At 44.0% G+C, this 25,066-nt stretch overlaps 1 protein-coding gene across 1 annotated transcript in view; it reads left to right on the forward strand.

Moving 5' to 3' along the window:
• The window catches only part of LOC139748986 (uncharacterized), a 368,011-nt gene that overhangs the window by 248,960 nt on the left and 93,985 nt on the right, over nucleotides 1-25,066 (forward strand). The window lies entirely within an intron of this gene.

Genomic DNA, 25,066 nt, shown 5'->3' on the forward strand with positions numbered 1-25,066 from the left:
GTCGGGCTTTGTCTCTCAACTCCACATTTCTGCCGGTAGTTGTTCCTCCAGTATCATAGCAATATCAGTTTCCTCTTTACTTACTTTCTTCCACACATCCACCATTCTACGTTGCGTGGAGCCTCACCAGAGGGAGTGTGTTGTTTTCTAGTGCAGGAGAGCAGTACTTGGATCTTGTACCCTCGACTGCGGCTCTTGCTTACCTATGACAGGGATAGGTGAGTCGCCCGTCTATGTTTGCCCCTAGCAGTCCATGACCTCCTCACCATCCTAGTAGTGACACACGGCAGCTGGCCACCCTGCGGCCCAGGGATGCAACAGGTGAAGATTATTTTGAAGACCTGCAGCCAATGACCCCTCGACCATCTTTGGTCTGCCTTGTTACTGGATCTGATCTCTCCAACCGGGAGAGTGCGTGAGTTGTATGTATATCTGTTCGTCCACTTTAAAGAATTTTACGCCCAACCTCCGGCCATTGACCCAGTAAACTAGACTAGGTAGTCAGTGATTAGTTAGGTAGATATTTTCAAGCTACTTAACCCAACGAACAAAGTTGTATGGGGATAGATTGATAGTAAAAGTGGCTAGCATTATACATAGATAAAAGTGACCACAGTGAACCTGCATACATGCAATTCAAGACACCAGCGGTTTCGTGTTGACATTGGATGCCTCTGTAGTTCAGCAGTATCTTGGCTGGCTCGCTGAAGAGGAACTAGAACAGTGTATAACAGTTTATTCATTCTGATCCCACACTGCCCAGTCCAACCCTCCGCGCTAGAAGGTGGTTTCATGGAAAGTCTGTTAAATGTGGCGGTGTGAAACTTCCACACACTCCTAAACCGTAAGAATCAATCGACCGTCCGACCATATGAACTGCCACAGTTGCTTAAGAGTTAGTAATAAACACCATAGACAGAACGACGCTAAGTGAGACTTGCTTGTCGAAGGTCAACTTTCTGAAGAAGACGCTGGTTACGCTTTCTGTTAGAAGGATCGTTCTGTACATATGCCACAAGTGGCAGGGTTGGCTTTTACCAACCAGAAGAAAGTTACATCTTACCAGGAAAGCTAGTCTATCAGCATAGGTTAAAGATTGAAGCTTTGATTGTTCTTGATAGATAAAAAGTACGTCACACTGGTCAGGCGAGAGTGGGATGAGAAGCTCTGATGAGATACATGAGCAGTTTTGTGTCGAGCTGACCGATGTAATCTGGAGCAGCTCCCGCAAAGACAAGCTCGTCAGCCTGTGTAGTACTGAAACTAAGGTTGGCCATGATAACAGCAACTGGCAGGGTATGTTGCGCAAGTACGGCGAGGGCAAGGTATACACCACTGTTTTAACATGACTAAAGACCTGTGAAACGCCAGCTGTTTATTACCAACAATGTCTTCTAAGTTGCTAGTAATCAAACGTACGCGATGCATTGTTGTTCACGTCACCAGTACTTTACGGTCTAAATTCTGAACCGACAACAAAACCTCAAAACTTTCTGTCTACGTTTTGTGCTAAATGGCGTTGACTGTCGACCGCCGCCTCCCGCACCTGACGCTCCCTCACCGTCCAGTAGCAGCAGCGGCTCTTATCATTTAGGCAAGCTATGTGGCCGCCTGGGGTCCAGCAGTACATAGGCAAGGTGCCCACCAACATGATCACTCATGAGCCATACAGTTTGCTGGATATTCATTTGAACTTAATCACCTATTAAACATTTAATCACCTTCCGACTACAGTATCATCATTATTTAAGAATGATGATCTCTGTTATACTTCAGTATACTTCAGCAGTTATCAGACATACATGCAGCACTCAACAACGAATTATGTTCTTATATTTTTTCTTGTTTCGGTATTTCAAGACACATATGCTGACCAGACTCAGCCTCAAACTGATAGTCTCTATTCAATAAAGGATTTACACGAGGTTCTTGTCTACGTAGAGTCATCAGTTCCAAACATAGTCTGTGAAACAACTGGAAACTGTCCGATTAAACCACCAACCATCTGCTGAATTATGGTGTACCCAGATGACTGGCTCTTTGGACATATTTCGAAAAGTCGATAATGAAGAATGTTCTAAATAGACGTGCCTGATGCCAGTCAGCGTAAACACCGCTGGCTTCACAGAACGTCTTCAGGCAGTCTTGGTTTGATGGTCACAGCTGAACCAGCCATATGACCCGTGACCAAATAAGACGTCGACTACCCACAACACACTCACCACATCAAGAACTCAGTTTCCGGCCGCCAGATGCACGACGGTCGGTTTGACTGTAAAGCTGACGATCACAAACGCTCGTTTAATATCAGGCACTCAAGCACACACGCACTAGTGACCCACTCAACCCAGCTGAACATCATCAAGTGTCGATGGAAGTTCACTCATCTTGAACTTCACTGTCGTTCATCGGCAACAGGCAGACAAAAGACTGTTCAGTAACTGTCATTGATGATTCCCCGTAGCTTACCCCAGGACATCCTACATGTATGACACCTCTGGACACCAGCTCGAGGAGGTGAGAGCCATCCCCACCTGTGAAAAACAACGGATCACCCAGACCCGGTAGCATGCCTGCTTGAAGGTCTTATCGTGGACAAGCTTTTGACTTCTACGTGTAGGGCTCCAGCACCGTACTCTGCAGGTGAAAGATGCGAACATTGTGGCCACACTCTCCGCCTGGCACAGACCCATGCAAGAACACTCCAGGGTCGTGGTCACTTACTGACATTACAGCTAGTGTTCTGGACTAACTGTAGTGTGGTTCCCGCTCCCATCATAGGGCTTTAATGATGACTTATGGTGTGCCATCAAACCCACCAATCTTGATGTTATGCGTCAACTGCATTCAATGTCCATACTAGCACAACCTCTTGAGCACGACACTACAACCCTTGAGCAAGACATTACAACCCTTGAGCACGACACTACAACCCTTGAGCACGACATTACAACCCTTGAGCACGACATTACAACCTTGAGCACGACACTGCAACCCTTGATCACGACACTACAACCCTTGAGCACGACACTACAACCCTTGAGCACGACATTACAACCCTTGAGCATGACACTACAACCCTTGAGCACGACATTACAAGCCTTGAGCACGACACTGCAACCCTTGATCACGACACTACAACCCTTGAGCACGACATTACAACCCTTGAACACGACATTACAAACCTTGAGCACGACATTACAACCCTTGAGGACGACATTACAACCCTTGAGCACGACACTACAACCCTTGAGCACAACATTACAACCTTGAGCACGACACTACAACCCTTGAGCATGACACTACAACCCTTGAGCACGACAGTACAACCCTTGACAACGACATTACAACCCTTGAACACGACATTACAAACCTTGAGCACGACATTACAACCCTTGAGGACGACATTACAACCCTTGAGCACGACACTACAACCCTTGAGCACAACATTACAACCTTGAGCACGACACTACAACCCTTGAGCATGACACTACAACCCTTGACCACGACAGTACAACCCTTGAGCACGACATTACAAACCTTGAGCACGACACTACAACCCTTGAGGACGACATTACAACCCTTGAGCACGACACTACAACCCTTGAGGACGACATTACAACCTTGAGCACGACACTACAACCCTTGAGCATGACACTACAACCCTTGACCACGACAGTTCAACCCTTGAGCACGACATTACAACCCTTGAGCACGACACTGCAACCCTTGAGGACGACATTACAACCCTTGAGCATGACACTACAACCCTTGAGCACGGCATTACAACCCTTGAGAACGACATTACAACCCTTGAACACGACATTACAACCCTTGAGCACGACACTACAACCCTTGAGTACGACATTACAACCTTGAGCACGACACTACAACCCTTGATCACGACACTACAACCCTTGAGCACGACATTACAACCCTTGAACACTACATTACAAACCTTGAGCACGACACTACAAACCTTGAGGACGACATTACAACCCTTGAGCACGACGCTACAACCCTTAAGCACGACATTACAACCTTGAGCACGACATTACAACCCTTGAGCACGATATTACAACCCTTGAGCACGACACTACAACCCTTGAGGACGACATTACAACCCTTAAGCACGACACTACAACCCTTGAGCACAACATTACAAACCTTAAGCACGACACTACAACGCTTGAGCACGACACTACAACCCTTGACCACGACGCTACAATCCTTGAGCACGACATTACAACCCTTGAGCACGACATTACAAACCTTGAGCACGGCACTACAACCCTTGAGCCACTTGAGCATGACACTACAACCCTTGAGCACGACATTACAAACCCTGAGCACGACACTACAACCCTTGAGCTCGACACTACAACCCTTGAGCACAACACTACAACCCTTGAGCACGACATTACAAACCTTGAGCACGACACTACGACCCTTGAGCACGACACTACAACCCTTAAGCACGACATTACAACCTTGAGCACGACATTACAACCCTTGAGCACGATATTACAACCCTTGAGCACGACACTACAACCCTTGAGGACGACATTACAACCCTAGAGCACGACACTACAACCCTTGAGCACAACATTACAAACCTTGAGCACGACACTACAACGCTTGAGCACGACACTACAACCCTTGACCACGACGCTACAACCCTTGAGCACGACATTACAACCCTTGGGCACGACATTACAAACCTTGAGCACGACACTACAACCCTTGAGCCACTTGTGCATGACACTACAACCCTTGAGCACGACATTACAAACCTTGAGCACGACACTACAACCCTTGAGCTCGACACTACAACGCTTGAGCACAACACTACAACCCTTGAGCACGACATTACAAACCTTGAGCACGACACTACAACCCTTGAGCATGACACTACAACCCTTGAGCACGACATGACAAAACTTGAGCACGACACTACAACCATTAAGCACGACACTACAATCCTTGAGTACGACACTACAACCCTTAAGCATGACACTACAATCCTTGAGAATGACATGACAAAACTTGAGCACGACTCTACAACCATTACGCACGACACTACAATCCTTGAGTACGGCACTACAACTCTCAAGCTCGACTTTGCAACCCTTGAGCACAACTCTACAGACCTTGGGTACGACACAACAATCCTTAAACATGACAGTAAAGTCCTTGAGCACGACATTACAACTCTTCAACACGATATTACAACCCTTGAGTATAGCAGAACAAACATTAAGCACGACAGTATAACCCCTTGGCACGACACTGCAACCCTTAAGCACGACACTTCAATCCTTGAGCACGACATTGCAACCCTTGAACACGACAGCGCAACCTTTGAGCATGACACTACAACATTTGCGCACGACACCACATCCATTGAGCACGATACTACAACCACTAAGCACGAAACTACAAACCTTGAGCACGACATCACAATCGTTGAGCACGACATTACAACCCTTGAACACAACTTTACAGGCCGTAGGTATGACACAACATTCCTTAAGCACGACAGTACAACCACTGAACACATTACAACTCTCGAGCACGACATCACAACCCTTGAGCACAACTCTACAAACCTTGGGTCGGCACAGCTATCCTTAAGCACGATAATACAATCCTCGAGCACGACATTACAACCCTTTACGATACTACAACCCTAGAGCATAAAAGTACAAACCTTAAGCACGACAACCTTGAGCACGACACTACAACTCTTGAACACATTAGAATAATTGAACACGACCATACAACCCTTGAGCACAAGGCAACAAACCTTGAGCATAACATTATTACCCTTGAACACGACATTAGAATCCATGAACACGACCCTACCAACCTTGAACACGACACTACAATCCTTGAAGACGCCATTAGAATCCATGAACACAAAGCTACAAACCTTGAGCCCTTGAGCACGAGACTACAAACCTTGAGCATAACATTTTTACCCTTGAACACGACATTAAGATCCTTGAACACGATGCTACAAACCTTGAACACGACATTAAAATCCTTGAACACGATACTACAATCCTTGAACACGACATTAAAATCCTTGAACACGATACTACAAACCTTGAACACGACACTACAAAACTTGATCACAATACAGCACAAACCCTTCAGCATGATACTGCAACCCTTGAGCACGACTCTACAGTCCTTGAGCACGACACTACAAACGTTGAACACGACACTACAAACATTGCACGCGAGATTATAACCCTTGAGTACGACACTGTAACCCTTGAGCATGACTCTGCAACCCTTGAGTACGACACCCCAACCCTTGAGCACGACACCACAAACCTTGTGCACTGCATTATAACCCTTGATCATAACACTATAACTCTTGAGCACATTACAGCTCTTGAGATCATTGCAGCCCTTGAGCACGAAACCACAACCCTTGCTCGCGACACCACAAGCGTTGAAGACGAACTTGCAACTTTTTAACACGACAGCACAACCCACGATCACAACGGTGCCACCTTTGGCTATGTTGGCCTACATTCATCGTGTCCCGTCTGCCTATCCCACATATTTGCCTCTATATAAGTTGGATATACAGAACTGTATCATGATCCTTCAGCAAACCACTTCGTCTTCGATCGTTAGGTCCCGTGTTGTCAGTCTTTCCCATGTGCTCCCCTATACTCTCTCAAGGGCCAGGCGATCATACCCAAGGCTCGTATCGATGTGTTCAACGGCTACGTCGTTGACCACAGTAAGACAAGGGTATGTTGTATGCGCCTCTAAAAAGGGTTTTCAGTCAGTTTTTTTATTCCACTGTCCATGTCGGCCACCATGCTGGGCTTGCTTGTCCCGGGATGCGTCGCCCGTGATCCTCTACTCCACACGGCCAAGCTTGTCATCGTCTCTCGCTTCACAACAAACACAAACAAAAAACAAATACAAGAACAAGGTTTATAACTGCAACTTGGAGACACATCGGGATGCTGCAAGAACTTACAGCCCGTTTTGTGGGGACGAGACAACGCAACTGACTACCGCCAGTTTATATATTAATCTGTCAATAAATATCCATTTTATCCATTGTCGTATAGAAAAATACGATAAATAATTAACTTGACTTATAAGTTCTCAATTAAACACACACACACACACACACACACACACACACACACACACACACACACTAGACAAAACACAATAATTGGAGGCTGGCGGCTCACATCGACCTCTGGAGGCTGAGCTCCTGTGATGCTTCCCTCGTGAGCCCCTGACTCATGCAGGGAGGGAGGGAGGGAGCGTATGCTGCTGCAGGAACACTGATGCTGACCCCAGGAGCAGCGGGGGCTGCTGAAGCACTGCTGTTACTGCTGACGCAGGAACACGACACTACGATCCTTGAGCATGACAGTACGATCCTTGAGCATGACAGTACGATCCTTGAGCATGACACTACGATCCTTGAGCATGACAGTACGATCCTTGAGCATGACACTACGATCCTTGAGCATGACAGTACGATCCTTGAGCATGACAGTACGATCCTTGAGCATGACAGTACGATCTTTGAGCATGACAGTACGATCTTTGAGCATAACAGTACGATCCTTGAGCATGACAGTACGACCCTTGAGCATGACAGTACGACCCTTGAGCATGACAGTACGATCCTTGAGCATGACAATACGATCCTTGAGCATGACAGTACGATCCTTGAGCATGACAGTACGATCTTTGAGCATGACAGTACGATCCTTGAGCACGACAGTACGATCCTTGAGCACGAGAGTACGATCCTTGAGCATGACACTACGATCCTTGAGCATAACAGTACGATCCTTGAGCATGACACTACGATCCTTGAGCATGACACTACGATCCTTGAGCATGACACTACGATCCTTGAGCATGACACTACGATCCTTGAGCACGACAGTAGGATCCTTGAGCACGAGAGTACGATCCTTGAGCACGACACTACGATCCTTGAGCATAACAGTACGATCCTTGAGCACGACACTACGATCCTTGAGCATGACAGTACGATCCTTGAGCATGACAGTACGATCCTTGAGCATGACAGTACGATCCTTGAGCATGACAGTACGATCCTTGAGCATGACAGTACGATCCTTGAGCATAACAGTACGATCCTTGACCAAGACAGCACGAACCTTCAGCACGAGAGTACGAACCATGACCACGACAGCACGATCCTTGACCACGACAGCACGACTCCTGGGTATGATGATGTGGCCTTTGAGCTTACTGTTGAGGCTCCGTCCACAGGCCAAGCAATGGTGCCAAAGGGTCCTGCCCTCGTCCTCAGGGTATCAGACCTGCCCTCGTCCTCAGGGTATCAGACTTGCCCTCGTCCTCAGGGTATCAGACCTGCCCTCGTCCTCAGGGTATCAGACCTGCCCTCGTCCTCAGGGTATCAGACTTGCCCTCGTCCTCAGGGTATCAGACCTGTCCTCGTCCTCAGGGTATCAGACTTGCCCTCGTCCTCAGGGTATCAGACCTGTCCTCGTCCTCAGGGTATCAGACTTGCCCTCGTCCTCAGGGTATCAGACCTGTCCTCGTCCTCAGGGTATCAGACTTGCCCTCGTCCTCAGGGTATCAGACCTGTCCTCGTCCTCAGGGTATCAGACTTGCCCTCGTCCTCAGGGTATCAGACCTGTCCTCGTCCTCAGGGTATCTGACCTGTCCTCGTCCTCAGGGTATCAGACCTGTCCTCGTCCTCAGGGTATCAGACCTGTCCTCGTCCTCAGGGTATCAGACCTGCCTTCGTCCTCAGGGTATCAGACCTGCCCTCGTCCGCAGGGTATCAGACCTGTCCTCGTCCGCAGGGTATCAGACCTGTCCTCGTCCTCAGGGTATCAGACCTGTCCCTCGTCCTCAGGGTATCAGACCTGTCCTCGTCCTCAGGGTATCAGACCTGTCCTCGTCCTCACGGTATCAGACCTGTCCTCGTCCTCAGGGTGTCAAATCATACGCTTTGAGTCAAGCGTATCTGGAGGCAATGTAAGTCGAGAGCAATTGGCTTTTGAAGCCCCATCTCTCTTACAAAATCTTTGATTCCAGATAATAATTGTGTAGAACCCGTCTAGACACGGATGTATCCAGGACTCCTCTGGTGGAGATCCCTTCTAGACACGGATGTATCCGGGACTCCTCTGGTGGAGATCCCTTCTAGACACGGATGTATCCGGGACTCCTCTGGTGGAGATCCCTTCTAGACACGGATGTATCCGGGACTCCTCTGGTGGAGTTCCCTTCTAGACACGGATGTATCCGGGACTCCTCTTATGTAGATTCCGTCTAGACACGGATGTATTCAGGACTCCTTTGGTGTAGGCCCGTCTAGACACGATATCCAGGACTCCTCTGGTGGAGAACCCATCTAGACACGTATACATCCACGACTCCTCTAGTGGAGAACCCGTCTAGACACGTATATATCCAGGACTCCTCTAGTGGAGAACCCGTATATATCCAGGACTCTTCGGGTGGAGAACGCGTCTAGACAGATATATTTCCAGGACCTCTGGTTCATCTGAGAACATTGTCAGGTAATATGACCTGACCTCTGAGGCAGCTGCTGGATCCATCACATCATATTTCGCCAGTCTTTTCATTTTCTCTACCTTTCTTACGTTTCTTTATTGGAGCAAATTATATTTTTTGAAAGGCTGGTCGTACCAACTGACGTAGGTGGTGTTAAAGTCCAACACACACGATAAGCAGCTGTTTACATATATATATATATATATATATATATATATATATATATATATATATATATATATATATATATATATATATATTTTATTTTGCTTTGTCGCTGTCTCCCGCGTTTGCGAGGTAGCGCAAGGAAACAGACTAAAGAAATGGCCCAACCCACCCCCATACACATGTATATACACACACGTCCACACACGCAAATATACATACCTATACATCTCAATGTACACATATATATACACACACAGACACATACATATATACCCATGCACACAATTCACACTGTCTGCCTTTATTCATTCCCATCGCCATCCCACCAAACATGGAATACCATCCCCCTCCCCCCTCATGTGTGCGAGGTAGCACTAGGAAAAGACAACAAAGTCCTCATTCGTTCACACTCAGTCTCTAGCTGTCATGCAATAATGCCCGAAACCACAGCTCCCTTTCCACATCCAGGCCCCACACAGCTTTCCATGGTTTACCCCAGACGCTTCACATGCCCTGATTCAATCCACTGACAGCACGTCGACCCCGGTATACCACATCCATCCAATTCACTCTATTCCTTGCCCTCCTTTCACCCTCCTGCATGTTCAGGCCCCGATCACACAAAATCTTTTTCACTCCATCTTTCCACCTCCAATTTGGTTTCCCACTTCTCCTCGTTCCCTCCACCTCCGACACATATATCCTCTTGGTCAATCTTTCGTCACTCATTCTCTCCATGTGCCCAAACCATTTCAAAACACCCTCTTCTCTCTCAACCACGCTCTTATTATTTCCACACATCTCTCTTACCCTTACATTACTTACTCGATCAAACCACCTCACACCACACATTGTCCTCAAACATTTCCAGCACATCCACCCTCCTGCGCACAACTCTATCCATAGCCCACGCCTCGCAACCATACAACATTGTTGGAACCACTATTCCTTCAAACATACCCATTTTTCCTTTCCGAGATAATGTTCTCGACTTCCACACATTCTTCAAGGCTCCCAGGATTTTCACCCCCTCCCCCACCCTATGATTCACTTCCGCTTCCATGGTTCCATCCGCTGCCAGATCCACTCCCTGATATCTAAAACATTTTACTTCCTCCAGTTTTTCTCCATTCAAACTTACCTCCCAATTGACTTGACCCTCAACCCTACTGTACCGAATAAACTTGCTCTTATTCACATTTACTCTTAACTTTCTTCTTTCATACACTTTACCAAACTCAGTCACCAGCTTCTGCAGTTTCTCACATGAATCAGCCACCAGCGCTGTATCATCAGCGAACAACAACTGACTCACTTCCCAAGCTCTCTCATCCACAACAGACTTCATTCTTGCCCCTCTTTCCAAAACTCTTACTTTCACCTCCCTAACAACCCCATCCATAAACAAATTAAACAACCATGGAGACATCACACACCCCTGCCGCAAACTTACATTCACTGAGAACCAATCACTTTCCTCTCTTCCTACACGTACACATGCCTTACATCCTCGATAAAAACTTTTCACTGCTTCTAGCAACTTGCCACCCACACCATATATTCTTAATACCTTGCACAGAGCATCTCTATCAACTCTATCATATGCCTTCTCCAGATCCATAAATGCTACATACAAATCCATTTGCTTTTCTAAGTATTTCTCACATACATTCTTCACAGCAAACACCTGATCCACACATCCTCTACCACTTCTGAAACCACACTGCTCTTCCCCAATCTGATGCTCTGTACATGCCTTCACCCTCTCAATCAATACCCTCCCATATAATTTACCAGGAATACTCAACAAACTTATATTTTGAAGGTTTGTTGAATGTGTTTGATGATAGATTGGCAGATATAGGGAGTTTTGGTCGAGTTGGTGTGCAAAGTGAGAGGGTTAGGGAAAATGATTTGGTAAACAGAAAAGAGGTAGTAAAAGCTTTGCGGAAGATGAAAGCCGGCAAGGCAACAGGTTTGGATGTTATTGCAGTGGAATTTATTAAAAAAGGGGGTGACTGTATTATTGACTGGTTGGTAAGGTTATTTAATGTATGTATGACTCATGGTGAGATGCCTGAGGATTGGCGGAATGCGTGCATAGTGCCATTGTACAAAGGCAAAGTGGATAAGAGTGAGTGCTCAAATTACAGAGGTATATATATATATATATATATATATATATATATATATATATATCTTTTTTTTTCTTTTAAACTATTCGCCATTTCCCGCGTTAGCGAGGTAGCGTTAGGAACAGAGGACTGGGCCTTTTTTGGAATATCCTCACCTGGCCCCCTCTGTTCCTTCTTTTGGAAAATCTAAAAAAAAAGAGAGGGGAGGATTTCCAGCCCCCCGCTCCCTCCCCTTTTAGTCGCCTTCTACGACACGCAGGGAATACGTGGGAAGTATTCTTAATCCCCTATCCCCAGGGATAATATATATATATATATATATATATATATATATATATATATATATATATATATATATATATATATATATATATATATATATATATATATATATATATATATATATATATATATATATATATATATCCGTGTATATTCGTGTATTTATGTATTAGTGTATATGAGTGGACTGGTCTTTCCTCGTGTGTTTCGTGGCATTACCTCAGCATCGGGGGAAGCGATGCTCAAGTATTATGATGATATTAACGATAGAAATGTGTGTGTGTGTGTGTGTGTGTGTGTGTGTGTGTGTGTGTGTGTTTACACAGTAAATGACTAACAAATAAATTGTCTCAATCTTGATGTACGCGTGTATCACGATATATTTAGAAATCGTCATCAGGGTCGCGAAGGGTCAGGGGATATCTGATTGCCACCGGGAGTGTAACTACTTATTAACAGCTTCGTCTGGTGGTTTGATTGTAAAGGAGGTGTGTCAGGTTATCCAGGCCGGAAGTACACCGCCAGCTGGGTGTTGCTGGAAGAGGTCAGGGTTGGTGGACTGTGTTTGTCACTGGAATATAATGACTTATTTACACTGATTTCTGGCCTCATGTTGAGTGACTTGTCAGTGCTGTGTTCTGCCAACATTCAGTTTTCTCTATATGTTCTGCTGAAATTTCAGGAAATGATAGATGAAGCAAGTAGAACTTGATATAACTGAGATTATATTATGATGAGATTGTGAAAGCAGTTGCACAGTCCAAGAAAGTTTCTCTACTCGATGACATATATACAACGAGTTGTGATTATGATGGCAGACAGCAGTGAGAGGCAAGGATGATTCCAGCGGTCAATTTCCAGCACATTCCTTCCTCACACCGTACGCCAGTCCTCGCTCCTGGACCGCTCCCCAGCCTCCTGCCACGGGGCGTACTGGTGAAGCCTCTTCTCTACCAAAGCCAACTCGCCAATTAGACCTTCACATGAGGTGGGCGCCAAATGAGCCATCTAAATCTGATCTGCCGGAAGCCAAGTTGCTACCCGTCTGCCGACACGCTGGTGCTCTCTCTCTCTCTCTCTCTCTCTCTCTCTCTCTCTCTCTCTCTCTCTCTCTCTCTCTCTCTCTCTCTCTCTCTCCCCATCCATCAACGCCACCTCATACCCTCCTCCCCGCCACCAACACCATCTTAACCCCCCCAAGAGCAGTGCCACCTTGTACCCCTCCCCCGCCACCAGCGCCGCCTTATACTCCCACCTGCCACCAGCGCCATCTTGTACCCACCTGCCACCAGCGCCATCTTGTACCCACCTGCCACCAGCGCCATCTTGTACCTGCTTTTGCCACCAGCGCCATCTTTTACATCTCCTGCAACCAGCGACATATTGTTCTCCAGCCCTGCTACCAGCGTCACCTTGTACCTCCCCTGCCACCAGCGCCACCTTGTAACCCCCAACCCCGCCAACATCACCACCTTGTAAACACCCTGCCACCTTCTACTCCCCCCCCCTGCCAACCTTCTACCCCCCTGAAACCTTCTATCCCCCACAGCCACCTTCTACCTCCCCTGCCACCAGTGCCACCTTGTACCCCCGTCACCCCGTCACCAGCGACACCTTGTATCCCCCCTGCCACCAGCGATACCTTGTACCTCCCTGCCACCAGTGCCACTTTGTACCCCTGCCACCAGCGGTCATACTTGCATGCCCAAAAGTCGTGCCATCATGCACCAGGATCGTATCATCATGTTGAACGGTAATATTTTCATGAGCAAGGATATTACCATCATGCACAAGGGTCTTATAATCATGTTCAACGGTCATACTTTCATGAACAAAGGTCGTACCATCATACTCCATGGTCGTACCATCGTGTTCAACGGCCATATATTCATACCCAAGGGTCGTACCATCATGCTCCGGGTCGTATCGTGTTCAACGGTCATACATTCATACCCAAGGGTCGTACCATCATGCTCCGGGTCGTATCACTACGTTCAACGATCATATATTCATACCCAAGGGTCGTACCACCATGCATCAGGCGTTACATGACTGGCTGTGTGGATGGAATGTTACTGGTGGTTATTTTGTTCTCTCTGCCTCCTAGCCAGGTTATACCCGGCTTGCCTGGCTGGCTAACCTGAAATAAGTGTTATATATTAAACTGATGTTTGATTCATTCCTCAAGACATGATATATCGTAACGCTTGATACATGACGTAATGCGTAACACTATCTTATCAGACGAGCAGCAAGTTCCTTGGTGACATGGTAGGTTACTGGTCGAGCAGCTGGTTCCTTGGTGACATGTTATCGGTCGAGCAACTGGTTCTTGGTGCCATAGTATGTAATTAGTCGAGCAAGTGGTCCCTTTGTGACATGATATATAACTCGTCGAACACCTGTTTCCATGATGATATGGTATATTTCTGGTCGAGCAGCTGGTTTCTTGATGACACAGTGTGTGACCGGTTGATAGGCTGGTTCTTTGGTGACATGGTATGTTACTGGTGGAGCAGCTGGTTCCTTGGTGACATGATATGCTACTGGTCGAGCGGCTGGTTCTTTGGTGACATGGTATGTTACTAGTCTAGCGGCTGGTTCCTTTGGGATATGGTATGTTACTAGACGACCAGCTGGTGATGTATTATGTTACTGGTCGAGCAGCTGGATTCCTTGATTTCATGGTATACTACTGGTCGAGCAGCTGCTTCAGTGATGACCTGTTATGTTACTGGCTGAGCACCTGCTTCATTGATAACCTGTTATCATTATTCATTTCCTTTCTTATTATCGTCTCAAGTGTTCAAAGACTATATTCATTATTCATTTCCATTCTTATCATTGTCTCCAGTATACACAGACCACATTCATCATCTTATTATCGTCTCCAGTATACCCAGACCACATTCATCATCTTATTATCGTCTCCGGTATACACAGACCACATTCATCATCTTATCATTGTCTCCAGTATACACAGACCACATTCATCATCTTATTATCGTCTTCGGTATACACAGACCACATTCATCATCTCATTATCGTCTCCAGTATACACAGACCACATTCATCATCTTATTATCGTCTCCAGTATACACAGACCACATTCATCATCTTATTATCGTCTCCAGTATACACAGACCACATTCATCATCTTATTATCGTCTTCGGTATACACAGACCACATTCATCATCTCATTATCGTCTCCAGTATACACAGACCACATTCATCATCTTATTATCGTCTCCAGTATACACAGACCACATTCATCATCTTATTATCGTCTCCAGTATACACAGACCACATTCATCATCTTATTATCGTCTTCGGTATACACAGACCACGTTCATCATCTCATTATCGTCTCCAGTATACACAGACCACATTCATCATCTTATTATCGTCTCCAGTATACACAGACCACATTCATCATCTTATTATCGTCTTCGGTATACACAGACCATATTCATCATCTTATTATCGTCTCCAGTGTACACAGACCACATTCATCATCTTATTATCGTCTCCAGTGTACACAGACCACATTCATCATCTTATTATCGTCTCCAGTATACACAGACCACATTCATCATCATCTTATCATCGTCTCCAGTATACACAGACCACATTCATCATCTTATTATCGTCTCCAGTATACACAGACCACATTCATCATCTTATTATCGTCTCCAGTATACACAGACCACATTCATCATCTTATTATCGTCTTCGGTATACACAGACCATATTCATCATCTTATTATCGTCTCCAGTATACACAGACCACATTCATCATCATCTTATTATCGTCTCCAGTGCACACGGATGACATTAATCAACGACATTGTTATGTTGTTCTGTGCAATATCCCACTTTTCTTTTTCAAAGACAAGCGAGTTCTTTCCTCTTACATTCCCTCAGCTCAACATTCTCTTTCTAAGTTATTTCTGAACCGTTCAGGTCCGTCCAGTGTCCCTAAGGACTCCTCGAGCACACGTTGAGAGATTTTTTCAAGTCAGTGTTCTTCAGATGGCTTGCTTGGGTCTTGTGTAACAATTTGATACATTCCAAGTCCTCCTTGCCATCCCAACTGATGTTGGGTATATAGTGCCACGGTGAAGACATTCTTGAACTTATCCTTCAGTTCTTCATACATATAAATTATCTCGTCGTCTCCAACAACTCTTCCCTCTGAATCCCTCAGTCTCATTAGCTGATCGTAACTCATGATTAACTCTTCATAAATTCCCTTAATGTTTTTTCATTATTCTTTGCTCCAAATTCATGATCTTTTCCTTTACATTCTTGGCTCCCTTCACCTCATTGTTGTTTTGCTTATTGGCATCATATATTTAGCCATATATCTTGAGCTCTTATGATCGTCTCACTTTACTACAGAAGGTACCCACTTTCTAACCTTCATGACTGAAGCTTCCATAAGAGTGTTCAGTATGCCGACTATGATGATACTCAGACCTCAGCATATGTTCTTAAACATAATGTTTAGTTTCTGTTATTCTATCTCATCCTTGAGTCCTGCTGGCGTCTTATCATCATTTCATGTTCTCACTTACCATGTGTTCAGACTCAAAAGTGTCCATTTTTGCTCTCCAAGATAACGTTCTCTCCTTCCATGCATTCTTCATTGCTCCCACAACGTTTGACCCATTATCTATCTATCTATCTATCTATCTATCTATCTATATATCACCTATTATACTTGATCGCGTCAGCGATGTAGCGCCAGGAAATAGATGAAGAATGGACCTTCTACTTATATGTACATACATTTTTTCTTCGTTTTCTTACTACTATTCGCCATTTCCCATGTTAGCGATGTAACGTTAAGAACAGAGCACTGAGCCTTTGAGGGAGTTTCATCACCTAGCCCCTTCTCTGTTTCTGTTTTGGAAAATTAAAAAAAACGAGAGGGGAGGAGTTCCAGCCCCTCGCTCCCTCCCTTTTACGGTGGTTTCTACGATACGCACGGAATACGTGGAAAGTATTTTGATGTATATATATGTATGTATATGCATATATATATATATATATATATATATATATATATATATATATATATATATATATATATATATATATATATATATATGTATATTTTTTTTTTTTTTGCTTTGTCGCTGTCTCCCGCGTTTGCGAGGTAGCGCAAGGAAACAGACGAAAGAAATGGCCCAACCCACCCCCATACACATGTATATACATACGTCCACACACGCAAATATACATACCTACACAGCTTTCCATGGTTTACCCCAGACGCTTCACATGCCCTGATTCAATCTACTGACAGCACGTCAACCCCGGTATACCACATCGATCCAATTCACTCTATTCCTTGCCCTCTTTCCACCCTCCTGCATGTTCAGGCCCCGATCACACAAAATCTTTTTCACTCCATCTTTCCACCTCCAATTTAGTCTCCCACTTCTCCTCGCTCCCTCCACCTCCGACACATATATCCTCTTGGTCAATCTTTCCTCACTCATTCTCTCCATGTGCCCAAACCATTTCAAAACACCCTCTTCTGCTCTCTCAACCACGCTCTTTTTATTTCCACACATCTCTCTTACCCTTACGTTACTTACTCCATCAAACCACCTCACACCACACATTGTCCTCAAACATCTCATTTCCAGCACATCCACCCTCCTGCGCACAACTCTATCCATATCCCACGCCTCGCAACCATACAACATTGTTGGAACCACTATTCCTTCAAACATACCCATTTTTGCTTTCCGAGATAATGTTCTCGACTTCCACACATTCTTCAAGGCTCCCAGAATTTTCGCCCCCTCCCCCACCCTATGATTCACTTCTGCTTCCATGGTTCCATCCGCTGCCAGATCCACTCCCAGATATCTAAAACACTTTACTTCCTCCAGTTTTTCTCCATTCAAACTTACCTCCCAATTGACTTGACCCTCAACCCTACTGTACCTAATAACCTTGCTCTTATTCACATTTACTCTTAACTTTCTTCTTTCACACACTTTACCAAACTCAGTCACCAGCTTCTGCAGTTTCTCACATGAATCAGCCACCAGCGCTGTATCATCAGCGAACAACAACTGCCTCACTTCCCAAGCTCTCTCATCCCCAACAGACTTCATACTTGCCCCTCTTTCCAAAACTCTTGCATTTACCTCCCTAACAACCCCATCCATAAACAAATTAAACAACCATGGAGACATCACACACCCCTGCCGCAAACGTACATTCACTGAAACCAATCACTTTCCTCTCTTCCTACACGTACACATGCCTTACATCCTCGATAAAAACTTTTCACTGCTTCTAACAACTTGCCTCCTACACCATATATTCTTAATACCTTCCACAGAGCATCTCTATCAACTCTATCATATGCCTTCTCCAGATCCATAAATGCTACATACAAATCCATTTGCTTTTCTAAGTATTTCTCACATACATTCTTCAAAGCAAACACCTGATCCACACATCCTCTACCACTTCTGAAACCACACTGCTCTTCCCCAATCTCATGCTCTGTACATGCCTTCACCCTCTCAATCAATACCCTCCCATATAATTTACCAGGAATACTCAACAAACTTATACCTCTGTAATTTGAGCACTCACTCTTATCTCCTTTGCCTTTGTACAATGGCACTATGCACGCACTCCGCCAATCCTCAGGCACCTCACCATGAGTCATACATACATTAAATAACCTTACCAACCAGTCAGTAATACAGTCACCCCCTTTTTTAATAAATTCCACTGCAATACCATCCAAACCTGCTGCCTTGCCGGCTTTCATCTTCCGCAAAGCTTTTACTACCTCTTTTTCTACCTATTTTTCTTTCTTTTAAACTATTCGCCATTTCCCGCGTTAGCGAGGTAGCGTTAAGAACAGAGGACTGGGCCTGTTTTGGAATATCCTCACCTGGCCCCCTCTGTTCCTTCTTTTGGAAAATTAAAAAAAAAAAGTGAGAGAGGAGGATTTCCAGCCCCCCGCTCCCTCCCCTTTTAGTCGCCCTCTACGACACGCAGGGAATACGTGGGAAGTATTCTTAACCCCTATCCCCAGGGATATATATATATATATATATATATATATATATATATATATATATATATATTTTCTTTCGTCTGTTTCCTTGCGCTACCTCGCAAACGCGGGAGACAGCGGCAAGAAAAAAAAAGAAATATATATATATATATATATATATACATATATATATATATATATATATATATATATATATATATATATATATATATATATATATATATGTTATCCCTAGGGATAGGGGAGAAGGAATACTTCCCACGTATTCCCTGCGTGTTGTAGAAGGCGACTAGAAGGGAAGGGAGCGGGGGGCTGGAAATCCTCCCCTCTCATTCTTTTTTTTTCAAAAAAAAGAACAGAGAAGGATGCCAGGTGAGGATATTCCCTCAAAGGCCCAGCCCTCTGTTCTTAACGCTACCTTACTAATGCGGGAAATGGCGAATGGTATGAGGAGAAAAAAAAAAAAAATATATATATATATATATATATATATATATATATATATATATATATATATATATATATATATATTTATATATATTTATATATATATATTATTTTCATATTTTCATTATACTTTGTCGCTGTGTCCAGCGTCAGCGAGGTAGCACACGGAAACAGACGAAAGAATAGCCCAACCCACCAACATACACATGTATATACATAAACGCCCACACACGCACGTATACATACCTATACATTTCAATGTATACATATATATACATTCAAAGACATATACATATATACATATGTACAAAATCATACATGCTGCCTTCATCCTCTCTCGTCGCCAACACGCCACACATTCGTTCACACTCACTCCCTAGCGGTGATGTGTAATGCACCGAAACCACAGCTCCCTTTCCACATACAGGCCCCTCACAACTTTCCATGGTTTACCGAAGACGCCTCACGTGCTCTGGTTCAATCCATTAACAGCACGTCGACCGCGGTTTACCACATCGCTCAATTCACTCTAAATCTTGCACACCTTTCGCCCTCCTGCATGTTCAGGCCCCGATCGCTCATAACCTTTTTCACTCCATCCTGCCACCTCCAATTTGGTCTCCCACTTCTACTCGTTCCCTCCATCTCTGACATATATATTCTATTTGTCAATATTTCCTCACTCATTCTCTCCATGTGACCCAACCATCTTAATACACCCTCTTCTGCTCTCTCAACCACACTCTTTTTATTACCACGCATCTCTCTTACCCTTTCATTACTTACTCGATCAAACCACCTCACACCACATATTGTCCTCAAACATCTCATATCCAACACATCCACCCTCCTCCGTAATACCCTATCTGTAGCCCATGCCTCGCAACCGTATAGCATTGTTGGCACCACTATTCCTTCAAACATACCCATTTCTGCTTTCCAAGATAACATTCTCGCCTTCCACACATTCTTCAGCGCTCCCAGAACCTTCGCCCCCTCCCCCACCCTGTGATTCACTTCCGCTTCCATGGTTCCATCCGCTGCCAAATCCACTCCCAGAAATTTAAAACACTTCATTTCCTCCAGTTTTTCTCCATTTAAACTTACCTCTCAATTTAATTGTCCCTCAACCCTGCTGAACCTAATAACCTTGCTCTTATTCACATTTACTCTCAGCTTGCTTCTTTCACACTCTTTACTAAGCTCAGTAACCAACTTATGCAGTTTCTCACCCGAATCAGCCACCAGCGCTGTATCATCAGCGAACAACAACTTACTCACTTCCCCAGCCCTTTCATCCACAACAGACTGGATACTTGCTCCTCTCTCCACTACCTAACAACCCCATCCATAAACAACTTAAAAAACCATGGGAACATCACGCACCCCTGCTGCAAATTGTCATTCCTCGATAAAAACTTTTCACTGCTTCTAACAACTTCCCTCCCACTCCATATACCCTTGATACCTTCCACAGAGCATCTCTGTCAACTCTTTCGTATGCCTTCTCCACATCCATAAATGCTATATACAAATCCATTTGCTTTTCTAAGTATTTCTCACATATATTCTTCAAAACAAGCACCTGATCCGCACATCCTCTACCACTTTTGAACCCACGCTGCTCTTTCCCAATCTGATGCTTTGTACATGCCTGAACCCTCTCAATCAATACCCTCCCAATAATTTCCCAGGAATACTCAACAAACTTATATATCTAAAATTTCAACACTCACCTTTAACCCCTTTGCCTTTGTACAATGGCACTATGCATGCATTCCGCCAATCTTCAGGCACTTCACCATGAGCCATACATACACTGAATATACTTACCAACCAGCCAACAACATAGTCACGCCCTTTTCTAAAGAAATCCATTGCAATACCATCCAAACCCGCCGCTTTTCCGGCTTCCATCTTCCTCCAAGCTTTTAATACCTCTTCTCTGTTTACCAAATCATTTTCCTTAACCCTTTCACTTCGCACTCCACCTCGACCAAAACACCCTACATCGGCCACTCTATTATCAAACATATTCAACAAACCTTGAAATCACCCACTCCATCTCCCTCTCACTTCACCACTACGTGTCATCATCTCCCCATTTGCCCCGTTCACCGACGTTTCCTTTTGTTCTCTAGTCTTACGCACTTCTGAAATACCTTTATAATTCTTCCTAAAACATAATGATCCCCTCTCAACCCAACTCTCATTTGCCCACTTTCTCACCTCTTGCACCTTTCTCTTCACCTCCTCCCTCTTTCTTTTATATATATCACAGTCATTTCCACTATTTCCCTGCAAAAATCATCCAAATTCCTCTCTCTTCTCTTTCAATATCAATCTTACTTCTTCATCCCACTACTCTGAGCCTTTAAGGAGGATGAGCACTCCCGGCATGACTCCCTCTTTTGTTTCCCAGTTTAGAAAGCTAAAATACAAGGAGGGGAAGGTTTCTACCCCCAGCTCCCATCCCATTTAGTCGCCTTCTACAATACGCGCGGAATGCATGGGAAGTATATATGTATATATATACTTCTCCTCGTTCCCTCCACCTCCGACACATATATCCTCTTGGTCAATCTTTCCTCACTCATTCTCTCCATGTGCCCAAACCATTTCAAAACACCCTCTTCTGCTCTCTCAACCACGCTCTTTTTATTTCCACACATCTCTCTTACCCTTACGTTACTTACTCGATCAAACCACCTCACACCACACATTGTCCTCAAACATCTCATTTCCAGCACATCCATCCTCCTGCGCACAACTCTATCCATAGCCCACGCCTCGCAACCATACAACATTGTTGGAACCACTATTCCTTCAAACATACATATATATATATATATATATATATATATATATATATATATATATATATATATATATATATATATATATATATATATATATATATATATACATATATATATATATATATATATATATATATATATATATATATATATATATATATATATATATATATATATATATATATATATATATATATATATGTGTGGAAATAAAAAGAGCGTGGTTGAGAGAGCAGAAGAGGGTGTTTTGAAATGGTTTGGTCACATGGAGAGAATGAGTGAGGAAAGATTGACCAGGAGGATATATGTGTCGGAGGTGGAGGGAACGAGGAGAAGAGGGAGACCAAATTGGAGGTGGAAAGATGGAGTGAAAAAGATTTTGTGTGATCGGGGCCTGAACATGCAGGAGGGTGAAAGGAGGGCAAGGAATAGAGTGAATTGGAGCGATGTGGTATACCGGGGTTGACGTGCTGTCAGTGGATTGAATCAAGGCATGTGAAGCGTCTGGGGTAAACCATGGAAAGCTGTGTAGGTATGTATATTTGCGTGTGTGGACGTATGTATTTACATGTGTATGGGGGGGGGTTGGGCCATTTCTTTCGTCTGTTTCCTTGCGCTACCTCGCAAACGCGGGAGACAGCGACAAAGTATAATACATATACATATATATATATATATATATATATATATATATATATATATATATATATATATATATATATATATATATATATATATATATATATATATATATATATATATATATATATATATATATATTGAAAAGGATCACAATTTTGCGCGTGATTAATATATTTCTAAGAGTCTACGGGGAAAATGAAAAACGATAAGTTCCGAAGTGCACTTTCGTGTAATAATCACATCATCAGGGGAAACACAAGAGAGAAATATAACAAACAGTTGATATACAACAAAGAGGCGTAGCTAGGACGCTATTTGGTAAACATGCGATTGTCCAGTCGCATGTTTATCAAATGAATATAGGCAACAAGTAAGAATTAAGTACATGTGTATATATTTATACGTTGAAATGTATAGGTGTGTATATGTGCATGTTTTGACGTGTAGGTATATAGATGTATATGTGGGTGGTTTGGGCCATTCTTTCGTCTGTTTCCTTGCGCTAGCTTGGTAACGCGGGAAACATCGACAAAGTATGATAAAGAAATAGATGAACAGAATATATAAATTCATAAGAGCAAAACTGAAAGTGGATGGAGAGAGATGGCTGATCATTGGTGCCATTGCACCCGGGCATGAAAGAAAGCTCATGAGAGACAAGTATTTTGAGACCAGCTGAGTGAGTGTGTTAGCAGTTTTGATGAACGAGACCGAAGGTGAAGGTTTGTGGAGGTTTTCAGGGAAAAGAGAAAATGTTTGGGTAAAGAGTGGTGAAAGTAAGTGAGCTTGGGAAGGAGACTTGCGTGAGGAAGTATCAGGACAGACTGAGTGCAGAATAGAAAAAGTTGAAAGCAAAAGCCGGAAGGGGAGTCGGGGAGCAATGGGATGTGTTTAGGGAAGCAGGGATTGCTTGCGCAAAAGATGCTTGTGGCATGAGAAGCGTGAGAGGTGGGCAGATTAGAATGGAGAGTGCGTGGTGGGATGAAGAGGTAAGATTATTAGTGAAAGAGAAGAGAGAGGCATTTGAACGATTTTTGCAGGGAAATAGTGCAGATGAGTCGGAGATGTACAAAAGAAAGAGGCAGAAGGTCAAGAGAAAGGTACAAGAGGTGAAAAAGAGGGTAAATGAGAGTTGGGGTGAGAGAGTATCATTAAATTTTAGGAAGAATAAAAAGATGTTTTGGAAGAAGGTAAACAAGTTGCAAAAGACAAGAGGACTGATGGGTACATCAGTGAAGGGGGCTAATGGGGAGGAAATGATAAGTAGTGGTGAAGTGAGAAGGAGATGGAGTGCGTATTTTGAAGGTTTGTTGAATGAGTTAGATGAGAGAGTAGCAAATAAAGGGTGTTTTGGTCGAGGTGGCGTGCGAAGTGAGAGGGTTAGAGAGAATGGTTGGTAAACAGAAAAGGTAGTGAAAGCTTTGCAGAAGATGAAAGCCGGAGGCGCCGGGTTTGGATGGTATTGCAGTGGAACTTATTAAAAAAGGAGGTGACTGTGATGTTGAGTGCTTGGTGAGGATATTCAGTGTATGTATGGCTCATGGTGAAGTGCCTGAGGATTGGCATGCACAGTGCCATTGTGCATAGGCAAAGGGGATAAAGGTGAGTGCTCAAATTACAGAGGTATAAGTGTTGAGCATTGCTGGGAAATTATATGGGAGGGTATTGATTGAGAGGGTAAAGGCATGTACAAAGCATCGGATTGGGGAAGAACAGTGTGGTTTCAGAAGTGGTAAAGGATGTCTGGATCAGATGTTTGCTTTGAAGAATGTATGTAAGACATACTTAGAAAAGCAAATGGATTTGTATGAAGCATTTACGGATCTGGAGAAGGCATATGATAGAGCTGATAGAGATTCTCTGTGGAAGGTACTAAGAATATATGGTGTGGGAGGCAAGTTGTTAGAAGCAGTGAAAAGTTTTTATCGAGGATGTAAAGCAT

This window comes from Panulirus ornatus, chromosome 1 (genome assembly GCF_036320965.1).
Source record: "Panulirus ornatus isolate Po-2019 chromosome 1, ASM3632096v1, whole genome shotgun sequence".
NCBI lineage: Eukaryota > Metazoa > Arthropoda > Malacostraca > Decapoda > Palinuridae > Panulirus > Panulirus ornatus.